The sequence below is a fragment of the Symphalangus syndactylus genome, chromosome 23 (genome assembly GCF_028878055.3).
Source record: "Symphalangus syndactylus isolate Jambi chromosome 23, NHGRI_mSymSyn1-v2.1_pri, whole genome shotgun sequence".
NCBI classification, from domain to species: Eukaryota; Metazoa; Chordata; class Mammalia; order Primates; family Hylobatidae; genus Symphalangus; species Symphalangus syndactylus.
This window is the reverse complement of record NC_072445.2, coordinates 42,641,961-42,669,077: the sequence shown is the minus strand read 5'-3', so window position 1 is coordinate 42,669,077 and position 27,117 is coordinate 42,641,961. Positions and strand designations below refer to the sequence as shown.

Sequence of the window (27,117 nt, the reverse complement as noted above, 5' to 3'; positions counted from 1 at the left end):
TTCTAAGCTGCCCTTCAGAAGTTCTTAGATGCTGTCACTAAGTTGTTCAGAGCTATGTCACACAATTCCCCCTTCTTCCTGCTTGTAAATCTAAACAATCAGAAGATGAATGGAGTATGAATCCAAAACGGAAGCAGATATACACAGCCCAAGAGATAGAGATGAATACAGCTTGTTCGTATGGCCTGTTCATTCTTCATGGAGAACCTCCTACATAGATATCTAAGATTTTATTTTCTATTTAACTTCTCCAACACTAAAATGGCTAAATAGCTGTTTATTAGGCTGCTATCTTCTCCTCACAGAAAATGGAAAGTTAACTCAGGTTTCCTAACCTGCAGGGCTAAGGTTTGAGAGCAGTCTAAATTGCTTAATTTTGTTTAGCTGTGTGGCCAGAAACTTCATTCTTGACTCTACTATTAGGATAAAAAAACAAATGAACAAAAACCCATCAGCAATATCCTCAACAAAATGAGGTAATTAAGTATTCTCACAAACTCTCAAATATGACTGAGTAGGAACTACTCACCAACAAATGCAAGGTACAACACCTGTAAGAGAGGAAATGAGGAGAAAGAAAATGAACTTCTGATGGCCCTCAGAACTGGAAAATCCATAAATTAGTAACGGGCATTCGCCTGCTAAAAGGAGGAGAGAGCTCCACCTAAGAATAGAAGCTCAGCAAATTGATCTAGTGACAGTGGCTAAAAGGGAGAGTCTTTACAGGTTCTGATTCATAAGTAAGTGCAAGGAGACCAGGTTGTCTGGGCCCTGTGAACCCTTGAAATGAAGGAACTTTCTATAGTAAAAACCCACACCATGGCAGGGCGCAGGGGCTCATGCCTGTAATCCCAGCACTTTGGGTGGCTGAGGTGGGCAGATCACTTGAGGCAGGAGTTCTAGACCAGCCTGGCCAACATGGCGAAACCCCGTCTCTACTAAAATACAAAAATTAGCCAGGAGTGGTGGCACGTGCCTGTAATCCCAGCTACCCGGGAGGCTGAGGCAGGAGAAGCATTTGAACCAGAGAGGCAGAGGCTGCAGTGCGCCGAGATAGCGCCACTGCACTCCAGCCTGCGCAACAGAGAGACTCCATCTCAAAAAACAAAACAATGCCACATTCACATTAAACAACTAAGAACAAAGAAAAAAGAAGTAAAAGTAGACCTAAATAAATGGACATTCATTCTATGTTCTTGGATTGGTCATCATAAATATATCACTTTTCTTTATGAATTAATATAAATTATATTAACTTCATAAATTTAATCCAGTATCAGTAAATAAAAAGTACCACTCATTTAGTCACAGAAACATAAACAGAGCCCAACAATCTTCTACAGTTGGGGAGTTAGCATTCAAGGAAGCCAAAGTAACTAAAATTCACAGGCAAAGTACCAAGGAGAAGAGGGCTACAGAGAGGGAGAGTTCTGAAGATCTGCAGAGGGTTCTTTGGCAATTAGAAAGACTTTTAGTTGGGTTCTATGTCCCTTGACATACCCTCATCATCGTGTTGTTTTTGAGCACTTTCATACTTTCTGGCACTACAAGATTCTCCAGGCTCATCTTGTATATTTCCTCCCCAGTCCTACCATTCACCACTTCTTCAAGGAGCCCTGGTTCCTTTTATAGGAAAATGGTTTTAGAAACCAAGATCTGGGCAATAGAGGACTTATTGCTAATGGGATATTGTTGCCTTTAGGCCCTCTCAGCTGACAGACCAACAAAATACATGCATGTGTGTTTTATGTGGACATACATAATATATATACATATTATATACATACAAATATCTATAAATATATATATCCATTTGTATCTATATTAAGCTAAATTTGAGTTCATACTGATATTTCCAATTCTAATCCATTACAACCTGGATCATTCTAGCCTTCTTCCCTTGCTTGTCTATAAAATTTCACTCCCAAAGTGAGAAGCCTGGCTCTCACCATCCAGCATTCATTTATTTAATTGTTCAATTCCAGTACCCATGTAGAGGGGTTTCACAATTTTTAATCCATACTCCCCTGGTAAACGACTTAATCAACTAGAGTACAATGTTATATACAGTTCTTTTTGACTTTAGTCTTGCAGACTCGACTATATTTCCAAAGTTACTTAGTTCAGCAGCTTTCTACTCTACTTCCTTCAATGAAGTTGTTTTATAGATTTGTAACACAGTTATATTCTTTTGTCACAGTATGAGTTCCATCCTGGGATGCTGATAGGAGAATCTTTTTAATAGGTGATGTATAAGAAAACTGTTTGCCCCCAAGGCCTATTATTTTGGTTACTTTTTCAGCAAGTTCCAGCATATATCTAGTTTTGGGGCAAATAATTTGTGATTATCAGTAAGTTTTGAAGTATTGAGACTATCAGATGCAACTTTTAAAATATGTTAGGTCAACTATTCCGTTGTATGTAAACATCATTACAACTGTATAAGAAAACAGTTGTGGCGGGGCGCAGTGGTTCACGCCTGTAATCCCAGCACTTTGGGAGGCCAAGGTGGGTGGATCACGAGGTCAGGAGATTGAGACCATTCTGGCTAACATGGTGAGACCCCATCTCTGCTAAAAAAACAAAAAAAAAATACAAAAAAAAAGAAAACAGTTGCAAAATCATGTGTGGATTGTCTACTATGTTTTTGAATAAATAAAAATTATGAAATTGGCCACTATGAGCATACACAGCCAGAATCTATTACATTATGATGTGCTACAATTATTTTCTGAATACATAGTGTTCCACTGTCAATGATAGTTGTTTGATGTTTTCTTCATTGTTTTTCTATTCTACAAATAATTTATTAACCAGATGTAGTCTTTTGATAGCAGTTTGAGATTCAGAAATTTCACAAAAAGCAAATAAAACAGAAGCATAATTCTATCTGTTAAACAGATATATTGCTAAACTTAGAAACGCTTTGAGGTGTTTCTACATATCCAAATACTTGGTGGCCATAGTCAAAAGCACACTGAATGCACCAAAATGCATATTTATGCACCAAATTTTTTGTGCATAGCACAATTTAATTCAGAGAAGAGCTTTTAGGCATGGAATTTAATCATGATGATCCTGATTTTTATTATTGTGTAAATTTCTATATATGTTTGCTACCTCAATTAGAATATATGAGGCTAACATTTTTATGCACTCTTAAATATTTTATTTAACTGTTGATCTATTTCCCTAATTATTGTAAAATTCTGTATTGTTTCTGTACATATATGAATAGAAGAAAAATGGTAGATTTTGTTTACTTGCTAGTAGAAGTTAGTAAATTGTTAAGCTTTGGGATTTTTATCATAAAATGAAATAAGAGCTTAAAGTGTGGTTTAAAGAACGAAACACTTGGCCCCAAAAAAGTTTGTTCAAATAATAATAATAATGCTGACCCTTATTGAAGGCATTTTTGTTAAAAAGTAATTTATTTGTATTTATTCTTGAAAACATTCTTACAACAATTCCATTATCATTAAACAAACAAGGGAAGTGAAGCCCAGTGAAGTTATGTAGTTTGCCAAAACTACATTGTTATTAAAGAGGACAGCTGAGGAATGTACCCAGGCATTTTGATGTGACTTCAAATGGATCCCTGTCCAGGGTCGGGATCTAATGGGGGCAGCATGTAATAGGGTGCAGCAAAGGTAAAGCTGAAAATCAATTAACTATTTAAGGATGTTACCTAGGGTTGTTACAATAACATGGCGATCAGAGTCATCCTATGATCACTTCTCATAAAAGATAAAGGAAAACAAAAAATAGATCTGCTAGTGCCTTATAAGAAGGGCAGAGAAATCTTCTTGGTTTCTACTCATACACTCCTCATCTTCTTTGTTTGCTTAATTTTTCTCCATAGAATTCACCACGATCTGACATAATATTTATTTTATGTTTTTATCTATTCGTTATCTTCCATACGCTTCTAGATAATAAGGCCCATGTGGATAAGATTTTGTTGGGGTGGAGGGATGGTGAGGGGTTGGCATTTATTAAACTGCCCTACCCCTGGCACTTGGAGCAGTACCTTGCACATAGAAGGCAGTCAATACATCTGTGTTGAATTAATGGTCAAAATAATGAGATATGCAAACACATGCAAATGAAACTAATCAAGTAAGGTTGGCCCTTATTAGCTTTGGATGTTTGAAAATTTTCTTTGATTTGCTCTATTCCTTCAGCACTTTTGTTCCAGCCCCAGAGATGCACCAGCCTCTGGCAAATGTAGCTTCTAACTGGCTGTCACTATAAAGTGTTCCTAGTTCATTTTATAAGAGGGTTAACAAGGTTTTAAAAATTATTTTCCTCCTGTTCTCTTCAAAAGGCAAGTAGGACCCTGCAAATATGCTAATTTCCCATCTGTTTTATGGTAGACTTATTAATTTATGGTAGTATATTAATTTATATGAACTCTTCTGAAATCAGCTATAGAGCTGGACATTATTGGATTCTAGGGATGACATAATCTACGTCTACATAGGTTTTGAATCTGTGCATACACAGAAGCTCAATAAATATTTGTTGGAAAAAAGGATCTGCTGCCAGAATTTAATTCAAAACTTCACAAAGTTCTCGTTTTCTTCTTTGAGTCTGGGAATTTTGCCTTCACATTACCTATAGTTGATTGCATTAGAACTTGCAGTATAGTGAATACAGTGAAAATTTAGGTACAGTAGAGGTTAATGAAGAACTGGCTTTCTAGTGAAAATGAAAACCTTGAGGCCCTACTGGGATTCGAACCCAGGATCTCCTGTTTACAAGACAGGCGCTTTAACCAACTAAGCCATAGAGCCTGCACTCGTGCCGAAGTTGCCTATTGAATCTATTCCTGCTTTTAAGTAAAAGATTCTTGGCATACCGTCTCTACATTCTCCAACAGTTTGCCGTGAGAAAAGGGGCAAACTCCAAAAATACGTTTTGCTTACTTAGATGCACTGCGGAACTAATACAAACGAAAAAATTTTCGGGCAGCTTAAATATTAGGACCATTAATGCTTCAATTAATCCAAGGATAACCACAAGTAAAAGTCAAGGCTACTCACTTTGTCCAAATGTGATAAAGTTTCCTAAAATTAAATTTCGCAGGTACTACTCTTTATCATTTTAATGATTCGTCGTTCCAATGTCCTAAGGGAAACCTCTAACAAAAGAACTCCACAAGAGACTCGTAGGCTACCGAGTTGGGCATATGGTGTTCTGACAGTCATTTGCACTCAGGAGGCAGCTATTTGGAGGGTAGAGGACCGGAGCTTCAACCCCTTCCCAATGTGAGCATCGCTCTAGAGATTGTCTTCTGGGCTTATTTTTCCTTAGACTTGATCTCAGCTCGCTCTCAGGACCAGTCAGGTTCTATTTTATAATATCTTACTTCTCTGGGCTGCGCTTGGCAAGACAGGGGAATAGGTTTGAATGTGTCTCTGGGTTAGGAAAGGTTACTACATTTAGAGCTGATTAAAGGAAACTTCCGAACGTTCTCTGGAATCTCAATCTTGTTTCCAAAATGAATTATTTGAGCAATTAATTCTGAAGTTTCTACCAAGATTTATAATTACAGAGCTCAGGGTGAAAATCAGAAATCACCTTCATTTCTTTGCCACAAAAGCAATAAGGAAAATTATCCTGGGATTTAGATGGGAATTCCTTTGGATTGCTAGATAAATTTTAGGGAGAACTGATAAACTTTTAATCCATACATATGGCATAACATTCCATTTATTCTTTTATTAAATTTATTCCTATAAATTTGATGTTTATGTTATTATAAATTATATTTTAAAATTTTTATTTCTACTTTTTTTTTTTTTTGGAGACAAGGTCTCACTCTGTCACCCAGGCTGGAGTGCAATAGCGCGATCTCTGCTCACTACAACCTCCGCCTCCCAGGTTCAAGCGATTCTTGTGCCTCAGCCTCCCGAGTAGCTGGCATTACAGGCGCATGCCACCACGCCCAGCTAATTTTTTTGTATTTTTTGGTAGAGACGGAGTTTCGCCATGCTGCCCAGGCCGGTCTCAAACTCCTGACCTCAGGTGATCCACCCGCCTTGGCCTCCCATAGTGCTAGGATTACAGGCGTGAGCCACCGCGCCCAGCCCTTGTTTACAGCTGGTGTTTAAAAGTACAATTCATTTTTATATTTACCCTGTATAAAGACACCTTGTTAAATTTAATTATTAATTCTAATAGTTTGTAGATTACTTTGAATCTTCCACAGACACAATTTTAATAAAGGATTACATTTATTAGATTTTAAAAATAAAGGAATTCACCTTTATTTCTATCTATGCCTGAAATGAGGTTGACAGCAGACACAATAAAATCTGTTGTCACCAGTCAGTGCAACTAATTTAATAATAAAAGCTTAAATTAGTTACAACTTTGTATTACTTTTAGAAAATTAAAAATAACAAATATTTGTATGTATAAAAACATTAACAGAGATTGCTAATATGTTTGAGGCTAACTCTGCTGCTTCATAAATAGAATAGTAAACAACAGACACACTGAATTCCCACACTTGAATCTTCTGTCAATGTATGCCTTGAGTAAATGACATGCTCAGGTATTATGAGAGAGTGAACAAACCATTGTTGGGCCACCCAAATAGTTTTTTTTCTCCAATGGAAACACCCAAAAGTTGAGGGAAAAAATGGTTAAGACTGTAATCATTGGCAACTTAAATCAATAGAAATAGGCAGATTATTCAAAACATGTGTTGGGCTAGTCGGACAGCCACTTAGGAAAAGAAAAGCTTAAAGCTATGAGACTGTAATGCCAGCTACTCGGGAGGCTGAGGCACAAGAATCGCTTGAACCTGGGAGGCGGAGGTTGTAGTGAGCCGAGATCGCGCTATTGCACTCCAGCCTGGGTGACAGAGTGAGACCTTGTCTCCAAAAAAAAAAAAAGTAGAAATAAAAATTTTAAAATATAATTTATAATAACATAAACATCAAATTTATAGGAATAAATTTAATAAAAGAGGCTCTAGGGAAGAATATGTCCTTACCTTTTCCCAGCCTCTGGTGACTGCCTGCATTCCTTGGCTGGAGGTGGCATCACTCCTATCTGTGTCCGTGTGGTCACATTGCCTTCTCCTCTTCTGTAACTGTATAATCTCCCTGTGCCTCTCCCTGTTGAAGGCACCTGTGATGGTATTTGAGCTCCACTTGGATAATCCAGGATAATTTCCTCATCTTTAACGTCTTCTCCGAAGACCCCCCTTTTGGGGGTCTGTGCAAAATAAGGTAATATTCAGAGATTCCAGGAATTAGAGAGTGGATATCTTTTGGGGCATTTTTCATTCAATCACAGGCACTGACATTCTTATTCCTCCATCTACAATCTATGTGATTTAGACGACTGTGATTATGTGATTAATTGGTCACAACTCCAATTTTCTTTTCTGTAAAATGTGGATTATATGAACATCCTTATATATTATTGAGATTATTATATGACTTAATATATGTAAAGAATTTATGACAATATCTGGGACTTAGTTGGAGCTAAATGACTGATAACTGTCATTATTACAACGTTTTGTGCTGGTCAGGGTGTTGAGGAAACAGGTCCTTTCTGGGCCCTATAGGAGAATAAATTAGTAATATTTAGGGAAGGAGAATAAGGCAAGAGCCACCAAAATAATCATCACATACATATGATTTGATTTAGCGATCGCACTCTTAGAAAGTTTTCTAATCCCAGGCACTTATTAAATGAGGATATACAAGTTAATTTATTGCAACGTTATTTATATTGTTAAAAATGGCTGCTGAAATACATTCAGATACATTTGTAAAACTGAATGCTATGCAGACAAAACAAAGAGGGAAGAGGCTCTTTCTTTGTTGACAGGGAAATTGCTGCAACGTACATAAAGTGGAAAAGGCAAGGTGTAATAGAATAGGTTTGGAAAGCATATTTATAGTGAAAAAACTATATGCAAAGAATATGCCTTGAATAGAACTCCAGATTTTAATATGGTTATTTGCCTGAGGGTCCAGAATTGGGTGTCTGGCAGGATGGGGTGGGGGCACAAATAGACTGTCATTGTGTATGTATTCTTGAATTTTTGTAATTTTGATGCATGTGAGTTGTACTTTTTGTATGAGCATTTTTAAAACATAAAAAGGAACATACTCCCTTGGAGAAGAGGTCTTAGAAATAACTGATGGCAGCCTGATTTAGCAGCTGCTATTTGGTTTTCAACCTACCATTAACAGGATTAAACACCTACCTTGTGCTCGCAGTGGAAAATGTTTTTTTTTTTTGCAAACCTCAATGAGCTTTAGATATCCCTCGTGATTTTGCAATAAATCTGGCAGCGGTGGGATTCGAACCCACGCCCCCGAAGAGACTGGAGCCTTAATCCAGCGCCTTAGACCGCTCGGCCACGCTACCACGCCAGTACGGCTTTAGAACTCATCTTAATGATTTAAAAAACACAAGATTTTTCTGCGTGTTACTATTTTTTTTTCTCAGAGCATTTCTACACAAATAATTCCGTAGCGGTCTCAACCACCGATAAAATCTGCAAATAGGTTCCCAGTCCCAGTCCTTTGTCCTGCAGCTGAGATTCGCATTTGCCTCCCATGCTGTTTCTAATACCTGAGAGTAAAGGGACAGGAAGCCAGTACCTAATATCCAACAAATCCCAAGAGAATCGGTTCTTAAGAACATGGTTAGAAATCTCACGCCTAGGCCGACGCAGCACGGGGACTCTGAGGACTCTGAGATCGAGTCTCCAGTTTGTCAGCTGCGTTTGGGGGTCTGGAGCAAGATGTTATTTTTGATGTTTGCAACCAGAAAACAGAGGAGCTCTCATCTCCATCCACCCGGAACTCGCGACTTGGTTTGTGTGTCTGTGCGTGATTCCCTCTTGTGAAAGAGGTGGAAAGAACTATGCAAACAGACCTGCTTTTTTTGCTGAATGTGTTCATGACCTTAGTTTTTTAAGTTCAGGGCGAGGACCAGTTTGTATTTGGTGCGGATCATCACATCCTCTCCGGACCCTAAGAGGATGTGTCGCCTGCTCGCTCCAACCCCACAAACGCCGTCTGGGCTGGCACTCCGACCTTTTCTTCCCTGTTGCAGCCCCAACGCCGCTCATCTTCTTATTTAGTCCGACCTGTCCCATTAGATGCTGACCGTTTTTAAACGAGCCCCAGTTGGACTATTTCAAATGCCAGCAGCTCCACTTAATAGCTGCAGGGTCATTGGCAAGTCACTTAAGCTCACTGGATCTCACTTTCCTCATATGTAAAACCGAGACAATGAAACTTGCCTTAAAAAATTATAGCAGAATGTTTTGATACAATGGATTTTGGGGACTCGGGGGAAAGGGTGGGAGAAAGGTGAGGGATAAAAGATTACACATTGGGTACAATGTACACTGCTCTGGTGACAGATGCACCAAAGTCTCAGAAATCACCGCTAAATAACCTACTCATGTAACCAAACACCACCGTTCCCCAAAAACCTATTGAAATAAAAGAGTTAAAAAACTATAGCAGAATGTTTATTTTTAGCAAATGCATGTAAGTTGCTTAAAACAGCACCTGGCTCATAATAAGCACTCAGTAAAGTTTACTATCAGTATTGGTATCACTTATTAGTGATACCAATCACCAATCACTTATTAGTGATAAAAAGTGAACAACTTTTTGTATCAAGTGCTCAGTCTCATGAATGACAGTGAGATATCTCATTTTACAGTTAGTGAAGTTTTTTAAACTAACCTATTTACGAGACAGTCGAGTGAATTATTTTTCCTAAATTAAGATGGCACATGGAAAATTTACACCTCAACCCTACAATTTCAAACGTCGGACAATTTTCGCTTGGTCAGATCGCTTTACCTTGTATATTGTTTCTCCCTTCTCAATCATTTCACCTCATCTCTTCCCCCTTGTCTCACCTCTATTTACGCTATTCTGGGGCTCTAGACCTGTAAAGATCCTTCAGGTGACATGGTTAGGGACATTGATTTTGAGGAGAACTTTGGCAGGCAAGGAGGTGTAGCTTCAGACCCAGGTAAGCCTGCAGCTATGATCTCGTTAGAGCTTATCTGCTTTCTGTGTCTATCATTGCTTCCGGCTGGGAATCTTCAGGCTGTGGACCCAGCTGAATCCCCTTGCGTCTGTGTGTCACCTTCTAGTTACATCTTTACATGTGTTGTGCTGGGGGGTAGTGTGCAATCTAATGAAGTCTAACATCTCCCAGGAGAAAGTGGTGTTTAAGGCACAGTGTGAAAATCCACTGTGTTTTACATTTATTTAATCAAGGGGAAAGTCCCGAGATGATTTTTATAAGTCATATGACATACTTGGAAGGACAGTGAATACATGACATAGCATACATTCTCATTTTACACTCTATTTTGAAAATCTAACTTTTCAGAAAGTTCACATAAACTTGAAAGAGTATAATTAATGCATTTGCTAAGACAGTTAGGAGTGCCTTCTTAGCCCTGGAGGCAGCACATCAGTCTCGTAATCTGAAGGTCCCGAGCTTGAACGTCAGAGAGGGCATGGTGATTTTGTAGTTTCCATATACTTCTGCTTGAGAAAGAAATATCCCACCCTTTAAACTTTTCGGTATGAAATCTGGATTCCTGGATCACTGACAGACAACACTACTGAAAAATGAGGCTGCAGTCCCTCAAGAACCCTACCAACTTCCTTTGTGAGCTGGATGCTGTTTTAATGCACTGACTGCAGTATTATACAATACCACAATCTACACCAAATACCATAAATCTGTATTAGTTGCCTATGGCAACTTTTGAAAATTACCATGAATTTAGTGGCTTAAAATAACACAAATGCATTACCTTAAATGTTTAGGGGTCAGAAGTTTAAAATGGGTCTGTGGGAGCTATAATCAATATGTGGCAGAGCTGCTTTCCTTCTGGAGGTTCCAGGGAAGAATCCATTCCTTGCCGCATTGCTTGGCTCATGGCTGCATCACTGATCTCTGCTTCTGCTGTTACATCTTCTCTAACTCTGGGGAGTCTCATGCAGCCTGGTTGATGCATCCGTTTGGTGACGGGGAGTGCAAACTCAATGTCACCCAATTGGTGCAGTTTGAGAAAACTGACCATAACCCTGGTGTTGCAGCTTTAGTTTTGCCTTCACCCAATGACAGAACCAGCAGGACAGGGATCGAGATAAACCTATCCCATTCTTAGTTTGCATTGACAGGAACAAGAAGGCTGTATTCCCTACTGCGGGAGGCTTCCCCAAGAGGAAGACCCCTCTAGAAAACTGTCCACGAAGTCATAACTATCTTATGTGGGAAGGAAATAGACAGGTAGAAATAGGATCCTGCTCCCCGACAAGATGTGGACAACGTGGTCCCGTCCCAGTGAACTTGGAGGATTTTATGAGACAAGATCCTCCTCAAAGGCAGGTCCTCCTGCCCCATCAGAAATGGACCAAAGGGCCCCACCCATAGCTCATGAGCACCTGCCTGCCATGGATCATGGTGTCACTCCTGAAGCCCTCCGATGCTATCGGCTTACCTCTACCCTTGCGAGAAATCAGGATTCTTGTCTTTTAAACCTCAGTGTTCAAAAACCCCATAAACATCTGAACCCTCACTCCTTTCTCCCCTTCTACTCTTGCTGGTATGTAGGGTCACTCGACCACAGCAAAAACCAGGAGACCGTGGCCCCATCCCTAATTGTTCTTTCTGGAGGGGGTAAAGTCAGGACACATGCAAGAAGAGTGGTCCTCCACCCCAAGGGTGGCCACGTTTTGACTAAGAGTGGATGAGGGCCCTCTGCCCAATGTGCTGAACTCTGTGAGGTACTGATGGCTGTGCAGGCCACTCCAACAGCAACTCCCTGCTATTTATTTATAGACTCATGGGCTGTTATAAATGGGCTAGTCATATGGTCCAGTGACTGGTGGATGGATAATTGAGCAGCCAGGCCAACATGGCGAAATCAAAGGAAATATACTAATAGAGAGATATTCCCTTTGCATGGTTAGGAGGACTCAATATTATCAAGATGTCAATTTTTCCCAATTTGATCTATAGATACAACATAATCCCAATCAACATCTCAGCCAGTTATTTGTGGATATTGACAAATAGATCCTAAAGTGTATATGGAAAGGCAAAAGATGCAGAATAACTACACAACATTAAAGAAGAACAAAATTGAAATACTGGAGAAACACCTCTGCCATGTGTTCAGATATCCATTCAGACCCCAATCTGACCAAGGCACCTTCTTCACAGCCCAGATAATGCAGCAATGGGCATGTTCCTATGGTGTACAATGACCTTGATTTACTCCATCACTTCCAGGCACCCAGAGTGGGAGGGGTGGTGTTAAAGCACTGGAATTAATAACTCAAGCAACAACTACAAAAGGACCATCAGGAAGGACAACTCAACGAAGGGTGGTACTCCTGCTTAATGAAAGTATTTGGACCTTAAATAGTGCCCTCCAGTGAAAGGGAAACATGGCATTGCAATGCCTGCTGGGCAATGCTGACTTTGGAAGTGTGGTTGCCTGACATGGCTAAGCCTGAGGAATCCCTATCTCAGTATATCCAACCACAGTGTTTGGAGGTCAAGGCTGTAGGGAGCCACAATTGAGCCACTGCACTCCAGCCTGGGTGACAGAGTGAGACCCTGTCTCAAAAAAACAAGCAAGCAACAACAACAAAAACAAACAAACAAAAAACCAAAACAATCTATGCAGTAGGTTGACATCCTGGACTATTGCTTCTGGTAGTAGACTGTGTTACGCTCTTTGTTATCCTCCACCCAGTGACAATGGTATTTCTCTCATTTGTTTAAGTTTTCTTTAATTCCTCTCAGTTATCTTTTGTAGTTTTTCAGTGTGCAGGTCTTGCACACATTTTTAACTTACCTTTAAGTATTTGATAGTTTTGAAGCTCCTGTAAACGGTATCTTTTTGTTTTAAAAATCCAATTTGTCTTTCCTTTGAATGTTTCACTAACTTTGGATTCTTGGAGTTTAATCCCGGGAATGTCCTGCTTCGTCATGATGTGTTATCATTTTATAAATGGTTGAATTTGATTTGCTGAATTTTTAAGGATTTTTTTTCTTCTTATGAGGAACACTGGTTTGCAGTTTTGTTTCTTGTATGGCTTTGTCTGGTTTTGGTATTAGGATAATGCTGGCCTGATAAATGAGTTCAGATGTGTGGCCTCCTCTTTTGCTTTCTGAAATAATTTGTGTAAAATTGATGTTATTTATTGCTTAAAAAGTTGGTAGAATTTACTTTGGAGGCTTCTGAGCCAGATTTTGTTCCTTTGTAAGAATATTATAACACATGGATTTAATTTATTTAATCGATGTAGGGCTATTTAGGTTATCTATTTCTTCTTGAATACACTTCTTGTGTCTTTCAAGGAGTTTTACCATTTCGTCTATGTTGTCAAAGTTATCGGTAAAATACATTCATAACATTTCCTTGTGTCCTTTTATTATTTGTAGAAGCTCTAGTGATATCTACTCCTTCATTTGTTTCTTTTGTTTTTCTCTTTTAATATATTTTTTATTTTTTAAATATAGAGATGGGGTCTCACTATGTTGCTCAGGAATTAGTTTGTAAGCCACCATGCCCAGGCTACTGTCATTTGTGATATTTGTGTCTCCTCTCTCTTTTTTTCCTGAAGAGTATGGCTAGCAGTGTATCAATTTTGTTAATCTTTTCAAAGAACAAGCTTTTGACGTTATTGTTTTTCCTTATTGTTTTTCAGTTTTCTATTTCATTGGCATTTACTCCTTAGTATTTTCCTCTTCTGCCTGCTTTGGATTTAATTTGCTCATCTTTTTTACTAAGTTTCTAAGGTAGAAGATGAGAACATTGATTAGAGACATTTCTTCCTTTCTAATATAAATGTTTAATGATAAAATTATCCCACTAAGTATGGTTTTTGCTGCATCCCACAAATTTTGATATGTTGTATTTTCAGTTTTATTCAGTTTAAAGTGTTTTCTAATTTATCTGTGATTTCTTCTTTGACTTATGGGTTATTAGAACTCCATGGTTTAATCTCCAGATATGTGTGGCTTTCTCAAATATCTCCAAATGTTATTGATGTTCAGGTTATTTTTGCTGTGTACAAGAAAAAACTCTCTGTGATTTTAATCTTTTCAATGATTATGCATATATATATACACACACACATTGAAAGAATGTATATATATATATGTTGTCTTCTATGTTATCATATATGCGTGCAGTCACTCAGATAAAGATGTGGACTTCATAGTTTTAAAACATGCCTGAACTTTTTCTTTTTTGCAACCCCTCCCATCAAGTTATATTGTATGTCACTTTTCCTTACACCTACATGGACTTTGGTGACTGCCTCCATTAATAGAATGCAGTAAACACAATGTTATGCAACTGTTAAAGTCTAGGTTAGAAAAAGGTTTTGCAGCATCTACCATTTTCTCTTGGGGCACTTGCACTGGCAGTCTTCAGCCATCATCTACCATCTTGTTGTTCCACATCCTTGTCAGCATTTGGTGTTGTCAATGTCTTGAATTTTAGTTATTTTAATAGGTGTGTAGGGGTATCACATTGTTGCTTTAATTTGCAATTCCATAATTACATGTGATTTGGGGCACATTTTCATATGCTTCTTGGCTATCTGTATATCTTATATATGTTTAGATCTGCCTATTTCTTACATTGAGTTGTTTGTTTTCTTATTGTTGAGCTTTAAAAATTCTTTGTATAATTTGCATACCAGTCCTTTATCTGATATATGTCTTGCTAATATTTTCTCCCAGCCTGCGGCTTGCCTTTTCATTTTCTTATTTGTCTTCTGCAGAGCAGATATTTTGAATTTTAATGAAGTTCAACTTATCAATCTTTTTCTTTATCGAAGATGTTTTTGACGTTGTATGTAAGAAGCTGTTGCCAAACTCAAGGTTACCTTGATTTTCTTCTGTGTTATCTTCTATGAGTTTTATAATTTTGCATTTTATATTTAGGTCTGTGATTTATTTTGAGTTAAGTTTTGTGAAAGATGTAAAGTCGGTGTCCAGATTCATTTTTTGAATGTAGATGTCCAGTTGTTCCAGCCCCATTTGTTGAAAGTACTATCCTTTCTCCATTGAATTGCCTGTGCTCCTTTGTCAAAGATCAGTTGACTATGTTTGTGTGGGCCTATTTCTGGACTCTCTATATTCTATTCCATTGATTTATGTGTCTGTTCTTTGACAATATCACACTGTCTTTATCTTTTTTCTTTTTTTGTGAGACGGAGTCTGTCTGTCACCCAGGCTGGAGTGGCATCATCTCGGCTCACTGCAACCTCCGCCTCCCAGGTTCAAGCAATTCTCCTGTCTCAACCTCCCGAGTAGCTGGGATTACAGGCGTGTGCCACCAGGCCTGACTAATTTTTTTATTTTTAAGAGAGACGGGGTTTCACCATGTTGGCCTTGTTGCTCTCGAACTCCTGACCTCAGGTGATCCACCTGCCTCAGCCTCCCAAAGTGCTACCATGACAGGCCTGAGTCACTGCCACTGTCTCAATTGTTATAGCTTTATAGTGAGTCTTGAAACTGGGATAGTGTCAGTATTTCAATTTTGTCCTTCTTTAATGTTGTGTAGTTATTCGGCATCTTTTGCCTTTCCACATATGCTTTAGGATCTATTTGTCAATATCCACAAATAACTGGCTGAGATGTTGATTGGGACTATGTTGTATCTATAGATCAAATTGGGAAAAACTGACATCTTGATACTATTGAGTCCTCCTAACCATGCAAAGGGAATATCTCTCTATTAATATATTTCCTTTGATTTCATTAATCAGAAGTTTTCTAGATTACCACATGCAGGTATGGCATATATTTTGTTGATTTATGTCTAAGTATTTCTTCTCTGGTGCTAACATAAATGGTATTTTGTTTTAAATTTCATATTCCAATTGTTCACTGCTGGCATATATGAAAACAATGGACTTTTGTATATTAACCTTGTATCCTGTAGCCTTGCTACAGTCTTCATATTAGTTTTAGGAGTTTTTGTTAACTCTGGGATTTTCTACATAGATAATCATGTTATCTGTGAATAAAGATAGTTTATTTCTTCCTTCCCAATCTGTATATCTTTGATGTCATTTTCCTGTCTTATTGCATTAGCTAAAACTTCTAGTACAATGTTAAATAGGAATGGTGAGAGTGAAGACTCTCGCATTGTTCCTAATCTTAGCAGGAAAGCAACTAGTTTCTCACAATTAAGTATGGTGTTGGTTGTGGCATTTTTTGTAGATGTGCTTTATCAAGTTGAGGAAGTTACCCTCTATTCCTAGTTTAGTAGAGATTTTATTATGAATTGGTGTTGAATTTTGTCAAATGCTTTTTCTGCACCTATTGATATAATCACATGATTTTTCTTCTTTAGCCTTTTCATGTAATAAATTGCCTTGATTTTTGAAGGTTGAACAAGTCTTGCATACCTGGAATGAATCCCAATTTGTTCTGGTGTATCATTCTTTTTATGCCTTGGTGGATTAGATTTGCTAATATTTTGTCGAGAAGTTTTGCATCTATATTGATGAGAGATATTGGTCAGTAGTTTTCCTTTCTTGTAATGTCTTCATCTGGTTTTGGTATTAGGGTAATGCTGGCCTCATAGAAAGAGTTAGGAAGTATTTTCTCTGCTTTTATTTTCTGGAAGATATTTTAGAATATTGGTATAATTTCTTTCTTTAATATTGGGTAGATTTCACCAGTGAAAGCTGGGCCTGTTTCTCCTATTGCTTCAGTTTCTTTAGTAGATATAAGCCTAACTGGGTTATTTATTTCTTCTCATGTTAGTTTTGGTAGACCATATCTTTCAAGAAATTGGTCTATTTCAACTAGGTTATCAAATTTGTGCGCACAGAGTTGTTCATAAAATTCTTTTATTATTGTGTTAACGTTCACAGACTCAGTAGTGGCCTCTCCTTCACTTCTGATATTAGTAATTTGTGTCTTCTGTCTTCTTTTTATTAGTTAACTGGCTAGAGGTTTATCAATTTTACTGATTTTTTTTTAAAGAACCAGCTTGTAGTATTGTTAATTTTCTCTATTAATTCTGTTTTCTATTTCATTGATTTCTGCTTTAATATTTAATTCTTTTTTTCTGTTTACTTTGAGTTTAACTTATTCTTTTTCTAGTAGCTTAAGGTGCAACCTTAAATTGTTGATTCTAGATCTTTCTTCTTTTCTAATATGTGCATTCAATGCTATAAATTTCCCTCCAAACACTGTTTTTTCTTCATCTCATAAATGATTGATAAGTTGTATTTTCACTTTAATTATGAAACGTTTTTAAAATTTCTTTTGAAACTTCTTTAACCTATCTGTTATTTAGAAGCATGTTGTTTAATCTATAAGTATTTTGGACTTTTCTAGTTATCTTTTTGTTACTGATTTCTAGTTTAATTCCATTGTGGTTTGGTAGCATATTTTGCATTATTTCTTTTCTTTTAAAATTACTAAAATGTGTTTTATGGTCCAGAATGTAGTTTACTTTGGTGAATGTGAGCTTGAGAAGAATGTATATTCTGATGTTGGATGAAGTATTTTATAGATGTCAATTATTTACAGTTGATTGATGGTGCTGTTCTGTTGAACTGTGTCCTTACTGATTTTCTGCCTGCTGGGTCTGTCAATTACTGATTGAGGGTTGTTGAAGTCTCTCCAGCTCTAATAGTGGATTCATCTATCTCTCTCTCTCTCTCTCTCTCTTTTTTTTTTTGAGACGGTGTCTAGCTCTGTCCCAGACGACAGTGCAGTGGTGTGATCTCGGCTCACTGCAACCTCTGCCTCCCGGATTCAAGCGGTTCTCCTGCCTAGGCCTCCCGAGTAACTGGAACTACAGGCGCCCGCCACCATGCCCGGCTAATTTTTTGCATTTTTAGTAGAGACAGGGTTTCACCGTGTTAGCCAGGATAGTCTCGATCTCCTGACCTCGTGATCCACCCGCCTTGGCCTCCCAAAGTTTTAGAATTACAGGAGTGAGCCGCTGCGCCCGGCTTTGTTTTTTGTTATTATACTTTAAGTTTTAGGGTACATGTGCACAATGTGCAGGTTTGTTATGTGACAATGTGCAGGTATGTTATGTATACATGTGCCATGTTGGTGTGCTGCACCCATTAACTCGTCATTTAGCATTAGGTACATCTCCTAATGCTATCCCTCCCCCCTCCCTCAACCCCACAACAGTCCCCGGAGTGTGATGTTCCCCTTCCTGTGTCCATGTGTTCTCATTGTTCAATTCCCACCTATGAGTGAGAACATGCGGTGTTTGGTTTTTTGTCCTTGCGATAGTTTACTGAGAATGATGATTTCCAGTTTCATCCATGTCCCTACAAAGGACATGAACTCATCATTTTTTATGGCTGCATAGTATTCCACGGTGTATATGTGCCACATTTTCTTAATCCAGTCTATCTTTTTTTTTTTTTTGAGACGGAGTCTCGTTCTGTCACCCAGGCTGGAGTGCAGTGGCGCAATCTTGGCTCACTGAAAGCTCTGCCTCCCGAGTTCAAGTGATTCTCCTCCCTCAGCCTCCCGAGTAGCTGGGATTACTGGCATGTGCCACCACACCCAGTTGATTTTTGTATTTTTGGTAGAGGCAGGGTTTCACCATGTTGGCCAGGCTGGTCTCTAACTCCTGACCTCTCAGGTGATCCGCCCATCTCGGCCTCTTAAAGTGCTGGGATTACAGGCGTGAGCCACCACGCCCAGCAGGATTCATCTGTACTTCTTATGAATGTATTTATTTATTAGAGACAGGATCTTGCAGTGTCACCCAGACTGGAGTACAGTGGTGCCTGGCCTCAAGTGATTCTCCCAACTTGGACTTCCAAAGTGCTGGGATTACAGGTATGAGCCACAGTGCCCAGTCTATATTTCTTACTTTGTCATTTTTAGTGGTTGTCCTTGTATTTGCAATATCCACTTACAACTAATTCAACTCTGTTTTCGAATTACACTATACCACTACACAGGCATTAATAAGTCTTCCCAGGTCCTCCCTCTAGCCCCTTATGACATTATTGTCAGTCATTTCACAGCATCTGTAAGCTGTATCATTGAAACATTGTTGATATTATTTTGAACAAAGTGTTACCTGTTAGGTCAATTAAGAATAAGAAAACTAAAATGTTTTATTTTACTTTCTCTAATTCTCCTTTAACACTCTTCCTTTCTTTATGTAGATCCAAGTTTCTGACCTGTATCGTTTCCTTCTTTCTCAAGAACTTTTATCATTTCTTACAAGGCAGCTCTTCTGACTACAAATTCCCTCAATTTTTGTTTCTCTGAGAAAGTCTTTATTTCTCCTTCATTTTTAAAGGATAATTTCATAGAAATACTGTATTATATGTCTTTTTATTTGAAGAATAGCACTATTTCTATTTTCTACATCATATCCGTGAAACTAATATTTTACGGACTTACAATGTAGGTCTTATTTTTTTAAAGCTGTTATCTCGTGTACTAGATTGTCGTAACTTGAGGGCTCATACTCAGTCATAATGTATAGTACTTTATTGAATACCTTACAGGATCTTGCACCTTGTAAATTCAATAATGAAGATAAATCCTGAGTAATGACTTTCAAATGGAATTTGTTTTTCTGATTCAAAGCAAAAAAGACACTGAAAGAAAACAGAGTTATAATAGCATAACAATGAAGGTCAATCAACCACCAATTTGTTTGGTACCCCTCACATTCTCCACACTGGATTTTCAAAAGGTTTCATTTTCAGGATCTGATGCACAATGTGAATGCCTTCCTCATGTGTAAAGCTCTTGGGCTGAACTTTACCATGTGAAAACTTTGTTCAATTGATTGAGTATGGAGAATTAGTAAAAGGAATTTATTAAATTATTATTATTTGAGACAGAGTCTCACTCTATCACCTAGGCTGTAGTGCAGTGGTGCAATGTTGGCTCACTGCAACCTTCACCTGCCCAGGTTCAAGCGATCCTCCCACCTCAGCCTCCCCAGTAACTAGGACCACAGGCATGCATCACCTTGCCTGGCTAACTTTTGTATTTTTGATAGAGAGGGATTTTTGCCGTGTTGCCCAAGCTGGTCTTGAACTCCTGGGTTCAAGTGATCTGCCTGCCTCAGTCTCCCAAAGTGCTGAGATTACAGGCGTGAGCCACTATGCCTGGCCAGAAATTTATTTTGAAAGTCTTTTTAGGCCGGACTTGTTGGCTGGGCATGGTGTCCTGTGTCTATAGTCCCCAGTTACTTGGGAGGCTGAGGTGGGAGGATCGCTTGAGGCTCGGGGGTGGAGGTTGCTGTGAGCTGAGATCACACCACTGCACTCCAGCTTGGGAAACAAAGTTAGACTCTCTAAAGCATACCCCAAGACAAAGGATGTGCCTTAATGAGTATGTGATTTATTGAGGAAATGATCCTCCGGTTGGGGAAGGAAAGGTAACAAAACAAAGATGTGGTCTCACATAACGTCTAGCTTTGGCCTGACCCATGAGACAGGGGCTCTGGAATATAAATTGCATAGCAGAGTGGTCACTGAGTCAAGGGACTTGACTTTTATACTCCTTCCCCCATCCATCAGTTATTAGCTGCTGGGAACGGAATGGTGGTGTAATCTACTAGATGTCTCCAAACAGCCAAGGGCAATTCATGGGAGAACTTCACGGAGGTACACCATTGTGGGGATAGGTGTGTAACTTCCCAAGGAGTCCTTCCCGTCCACTGCACCCAGAAAGACCACAACATTGCAGTAAAGAAAGAGTTTAATAAACACGAGGTCAGCCACGCCACAGGGGAGATGGCGTTAGTACTCAAATCATCTCCCTGAAGGCATGGAGGTTATGGGTTTTTCAAAGACAGTTTGGTGGGCAGCAGACCAGGGTAGGGGGAAAGCTGATTGGTTGGGTTGGAGATGAAATCATAGGGAATTGAGGCTGTCCTCTCATGCTGAGTCAGTTCCTGGGTGGAGGCCACAAGATGGGTTGGCGGGTCCAGGTGAGGACATGTGGGTGTCAGAAATGCAAAAACCTGAAAAGACATCACCATATTGTAGGTTGTGCAATAGTGATGTTATCTGCAAGAGTAATTGGGGAGGTTGCAAATCATATCACCTCCAGAATAATGGCTGGTAATTATTTAGAATTCAGACCCTTCTCATCCTCTAACTTGGTGGCCTTTCATTAGTTTTATAAGAACAGTTTAGTCTTTGGGAAGGGGTATTACCATTTAAATTATAATCTAAATTTCTCCAAAAATTAGTTTGGCCCATGCCCAGGAATGAGCAAAGACAACTAACCAGTGAGGCTGGAAACAAGATGAAGTCAGCATGCCAGATTTCTCTTACTGTCATAATTTTGCAATGGCTGTTTCAGGTGTAGTGGCCTGTAAAAAACAAACTAGGAAGAAGAAAAAGAATTGAGAGAGTTTCCAAGATTCTGTGCTACTGTAAAATAACTAAGGAAGTGGAATACCCTAGGTTTGTAATTTTAAGCTGAGGTGTGAATGTCCCAGATGTCATCTGTTATTTAGGAAAAATAATTGATTTCATTTACTTGCTAATATAAATCACTAATTTTGTTTTAATGTTTTGTGTTAGTTTCCTAGGGTTGTCATAACAAATTACCACAAACTGGGTGGCTTAAAGTGATAGGAAATTACTTTCTCACAGTTCTGGAAGCCAGAAGTCTAAAATCAAGGTGTGGACAGGGTCAAGCTCCTTTAAAAGCTCTTGGGAAGAACCCTTCCTTGCCTCTTTCAACTGTAGTGATTGCCAGAGATCCTTGGTGTTCCTGTAACCACTTAACAGGTTCCCCTTGCCTGCTGCCTAGACAGAGCCAATTTATCAAGACAGGGGAATTGCAATAGAGAAAGAGTTTAATTCATGCAGAGGAGTACAGGAGACTGGAGTTTTATTATTCCTTAAATCAGTCTCCCCCAAAACATGGGGATTGGGGTTTTTAAGGATAATTTGGTGGGTAGGGTTCAGTGAGTTGGGAGTGCTGATTGGTTGGGTCAGAGACGAAAGCATAGTGAGTTGAAGCTGTCTTCTTGTGCTGAGTCAGTTCCTACGTGGGGGCCACAAGATCAGATGAGCCAGTTTATTGACCTGGGTGGTACAGCTGATCCATTGAGTGTAGGGTCTGTTAGGTTTTACAATAGAATAGTGATGTTATCCCCAGTAGCAATTTGGGGAGTGTCAGAATCTTGTGGCCTCCAGCCGCATGACTCCTAAACCATAATTTCTAATCTTGTGGCTAATTTGTTAGTCCTAAAAAAGCAGTCTAGTCCCTAGGCAGGAAGGGGGTTTGTTTTGGGAAAGGGCTGTTGTCCTTGTTTCAAAGTTAAACTATAAACTAAGTTCCTCCCAAAGTTACTTCAGCTTACGCCCAGGAATGAACAAGGACAGCTTGGAGGTTAGAAGCAAGATGGAGTCAGTTAGGTCAGAGCTCTTTTACTGTAATAATTTTCTCAGTTATAATTTTGCAATGGCAGTCTCATTCTTTGGCTTGTGGCCAGTAACTGCAATTTCTGCCTCCATCTTCACAGGGCCGTCTTCCCAGTATGTCTGTGTCTCTGTGTCCAAACCTCCCTCTCTTTCTTCGAATAAAGATCCCAGTCACTGGATTATGCCCCACCCTAATCCAGAATGTCCTCGTCATAACTTGATTACTTCTGCAAAGACCCTAGAAAAGCAGATTTATTAGAGAAAGTATGAAAATAGGTTGCAAGAAAGCAGTGGCCAAATCAGCATGAGAGAAGCTGACTGCAAAGAAACAAAGGCTTGCTGGAGATTTTATAGAATAGTGTTTATGCTGTAAACTGAAGAGGGCTTTGTGCAGTACTGATAATGCCAAAGTTGAAGTGAGCTGCCTTGCAGGTGTGTGGTGATAGTTGAGCACAGGAAGATTGGGAGTTGTTTGTACAAGAGGGCTATGTGTCCTGGACCATGAAGAAAGGCAGACTTATAGCTTATCTGCTTTCTGTTCTTGCTTTCCCTTGGTCCCTTCGGCCTGACTCCTTTTCCCAATTAGGACTCCACAGTTAACTTGGTCCATGCCCAGAAATGAGCAAAGACAGCCAGCCCATGAGGCTAGAAGCAAGATGGAGTCAGCCACAGCCATGTCAAATTTCTCTTACTGTCATAGGTTTGCAAAGGCAGTTTCAGAGTAAAACGATTAAACACTTGTCCCTAATTGTTCAATAAATAAGAAAAATTATAAAAAGCAACAATATACTGAACTTTATTGCTTGTTTAGGTGCCAAATATCCTTCTAAAATATTTTGTGTGTACTTACTCAACAAGCCCTCCCATCAACTATATTAGGTAGGCTTATTACTATTTCCATTCCACATGTGAAGAAAGTGATGCCCATGGAGCTAGAGCAATTTGCTAAAGGTCCCTTAGCCATCAAATGGAGCCCCTGAGGTTTGAATACAGCTGATGTGACCTAGTTCAACAAGGTCCCAATCAAAATGAACAGCAGTGAGGTCCAAACATAGGGACAATTTTCCAATATTTTACCTTGCTACTTAATGATACTTAGAGTAACATAGTAGCCACATTGTGAATATTTCTCATTAAAAAGTGAAAAACAGGCCAAGCGCGGTAGCTCACACCTGTATTCCCAGCACTTTGGGAGGCCAAGGCAGGCGGATCACTTGAGGCAGGAGGATCACTTGAGGCAGGAATTGGAGACCAGCTGGGCCAGCATGGTGAAACCCCGTCTCTAATAAGAATACAAAAATTAGCCGGGCGTGGTGGTGCATGTCTGTAATCCCAGCAATTCTGGAGGCTGAGGCATGAGAACCGCTACTGCACTGGAGCCTGGGCAGCAGAGCAAGACTCCATCTCAAAAAATAATAAAATAAAATAAAATAAAAGGCAAGCATGCCCCAGCAAATGTCCTAATTTTTGTTTGTAGCTACTAATGGGTTTGTTGTTCATTAATTTCTTATCTTATGAACTCAATTATAGAGCTGGAGATTTTTAGAATCTAGAGGGATTTTATTTATCTGCATGCCTACAACAGTTATCTACATGCTTTAAACTGTAACACATTGTAAGTGCTCAAAAACATTTTACCACAGTTTAAAGCAAGACATACGAAATTGATTGAGGTGGGTCACATGTATTATTCTTTCGCAGTGTTTTGCATTTGCATTGTCTTCCTCCTAAAAATTTACTTTTTAAAAGTAAGGAATCTGAGCAGGATGCATTTAACCAACTTGGGATTTATCCAATTGTGTTCTACTGTTGTTAAGTTTGGTGAGAATGTTTGGCAATTAGTGTGAGGACGCAGTTCCTCGTCAAGAAAACAATTTTCAGAAACAGCTGATTTTCTCTGGAAAAACATCAGGCCCCACTGGGAGTCGAACCCAGGATCTCCTGTTTACGAGACAGGCGCTTTAACCAACTAAGCCATAGAGCCACGCAGAATGATCATCTGGAAGTGAATCTATCTCATTTTGCTTTGACAAAATGAGTTTATTGAGCGTTATCTGCTGTCTTCAAAAAATATGCCAACTCGAGAAACACTTCATTTCCTCAGTATCTTTTGAAGACATGCGAATACACGGGGAAACGTATTCGGCAGTTTACAGTGTCAAAGGATTTTTCTATTAATCCAAGAAAGAGTATTACAGAAAGCTATACAATTCGTGAAGACGATTAAAAGGAATAGATCTATACATAATTTTAAAAAAGCCTTTGAATCTTGAAAGTCACTCACTTAGGGCGCGCGAAGCTGCCAAATTTGTCAGAGGAGCAACAGGCATCTCTCGTATGGAGCCGTGGGACTTGGCGTTAAGGCACTCTTCAGCTACAGGTGTCAGCCCGTTTAGCTCCTCTTCAGGTCTTGTGATGTCATTTTCAAGAGGACAGTGAAGTTCTGTGTCACGTGGGGCCCCTCAGGAGGGATGCGGGGATGGGGGAGGGGCGGAGCAGCAGGACTCTGCTGCTTTGGCCTCAAGGAATTTGGTCGACACTTGAAGACTGACCAAGAAAAAGTCATTTGTCCCAGTTTTCTCCCACCCTTTGTTTTCTTTTGCTCCTCTTGGTCTTGTTTTTGGTTTTTTGAGTTATTTCTTCTTTTCTTCCCCCCGCCCCCGCGCAGTCAGTTCTGAAAATCGCCTCCCAGAGGAGATAACGCGTTCTTCTCCGTAACCCGTCCTTGCACGCCCTGGGGCGGGGGTCCCGGTTCTCATCCCTCCGGGGACCTGCAAGGAGCCCCGCCCGCAGGCTTTGAACCGATTGCGGCCCCGCGTAGGGCCGGGGAAGGGCCGGGGGAGTTCAGGTGCGTCTGCGGGGCCCAGGGCCCCCAGGGCAGGCGGGGACTGAGACGACTGAGGCATGAGGGACAAGGAGGCTGGGACTGGGGAGGGGAGACCCGGGACCCGCCCAGAACGCTTTCGTGGGGTTGGAGAGGGTAGGACACAGCGTCTCTGGGCCTGGTAGTATGCGAAGACATGCATAACGCAAAAGGATTCCCGTCCTGGACTTTGGGAATTAAGGGCCTGAACACATTCAGCAAAAAGTAGATCTGTCTGTACAGACGTTTCTTTCCACGTCTTTCATAGTAAGGACTTTATTAAAAAGCAGGGACTCGAATCCTAGGTGGGTAGATGGGAGGCCGGGACTGGGGATGGGGACGTCCTCTGTTTCATGGTTGTGCACATTAAAAATAACTCTCTGCCGCCTACTCCTAAACGCAGCCGACAAAAATGAGACGTCAACTAAGCGCCGTCTCAGTCCCAGAGCCAGGTCGTCCATGGGGGTTTTCAAGCGTTTTCTCAATGACTGATTTTTCTAGAAGCTAATGGATTTTATTCTCCCAGGTGTAAAGGCTACCGCCTGCTTCACACCCGGGTAACATAAAAGACAGTGCTGGGACCGAAACTCGGGTCTCCTGGGTCCTGGTTGGCTGGAGAGAGGGGCAATGAACGCCCCGAAAAGAATTCTGTCTTTTGTCAGTATCTGGGAGGACTCATTATAGGGTAGATAATCAGGATGGATGTTTGGCAGGTGGGAATCTTTGAGACGGTCTGTGCACACAATTTTAACTCTACTTTTGCCAGTTTGGAGGACATGAAATTCCTGATGAGTGTATGTTAAAAGGGAATAGAGAACGTAATACACACAACGTTCTAAAATAATTGCTTTTCGTGGAGGCAAAATGGCTAAGCAGTCCAAAGGGCTGGATGAAGTCTCTAATCTCTTGGGGTGTGGAGGTTCTAGCCTGTTTAGCCACAGAAGTCATGAAACCACTATGTGGTATTTGTTAAATAATGAGTTTTGATACTTAAAATAAAATAGAATTATTGGAGTGAATTTTGTTTGGTTCTGTTGAATTTGTTATTCTTACACACACTAGCCAGATTCTACTTATTAATATTTTATCTGATATGTTGATCTTTAGATGTATGAATTGGATTGTTCTCGTTTGATTTGTTTTGTTTTTACTTTGGGTTCTATTTATGTCAGGTTTTGGTAACCTTAACGAATGGATTTGGCAGTTTTCCACTTCTTATGCCCTGAAACTATTCAACCCACAAGAATTACCTGATCCTTGACAATTTGACAGCACTTGGCCTAAGAGAATGAGGCCTTTTCATGGGGCTTAGAAATGGAAAGAGACTTTTGACAGCCTCTTCATCTATTACTGTGGTTATTATTCTATGAGGATGTATCACTTGAGTGTGTCATATAGTGTCTCTGATTCTGTTTCTTATTTGTTGAGACATAATGACCCTGAAGATTAAATGACTTACTGCTTATAAAATTCTAGCATGATGCCTGGGCCATGCAAGCCTTCAATCAATGTTATTTATTATTATCACATCAATATTGGTAATTTATATTGTCCTAAGTCCTATCTCATTCACTATGCTTAGATTATCAGGGATTATCAGATACAGAGGTATAAAGTCGTAAAAAAATGCTTTTTATTTAAGATACATGTCTCATCTCTATTTGTAAATGTCTCTTCTCTCATCACTAATTTTGAATTCTAAGTTTATATTTTCCCTTAATTAGACATTCCACAGATTTGTATTTCAGTTTTATTTACAAAAATACTTTCTTAGCTCTCCTAGCATGTAAACAGATTTTCTCTGTT

General features: G+C 39.5%; 2 long non-coding RNA genes and 3 other non-coding genes across 5 annotated transcripts in view; all 5 read right to left on the bottom strand.

Annotated features, from left to right (window-relative positions):
• The window catches only part of LOC129473436 (uncharacterized), a 42,318-nt gene extending 22,662 nt beyond the window's left edge, over window positions 1–19,656 (bottom strand). The window contains exon 1 of the long non-coding RNA XR_008654256.2: window positions 19,553–19,656. This is a non-coding gene — a long non-coding RNA (uncharacterized lncRNA). The remainder of the gene's footprint in view (window positions 1–19,552) is intronic.
• Window positions 4,723–4,796, bottom strand: TRNAT-UGU (transfer RNA threonine (anticodon UGU)). Its single transcript has one exon. It is a non-coding gene; the product is annotated as a tRNA-Thr (tRNA).
• On the bottom strand, window positions 8,319–8,400 carry TRNAL-AAG (transfer RNA leucine (anticodon AAG)). Its single transcript has one exon. It is a non-coding gene; the product is annotated as a tRNA-Leu (tRNA).
• Window positions 19,657–20,748: 1,092 nt separating the features above from the next.
• LOC129473434 (uncharacterized) lies at window positions 20,749–24,892 on the bottom strand. The gene is made up of 3 exons (XR_008654253.2): window positions 24,733–24,892; window positions 21,300–21,399; window positions 20,749–21,077 (listed from the first exon to the last, which is right to left on the bottom strand). It is a non-coding gene; the product is annotated as an uncharacterized lncRNA (long non-coding RNA).
• On the bottom strand, window positions 24,359–24,432 carry TRNAT-CGU (transfer RNA threonine (anticodon CGU)). Its single transcript has one exon. It is a non-coding gene; the product is annotated as a tRNA-Thr (tRNA).
• Window positions 24,893–27,117: the final 2,225 nt, after the last annotated feature.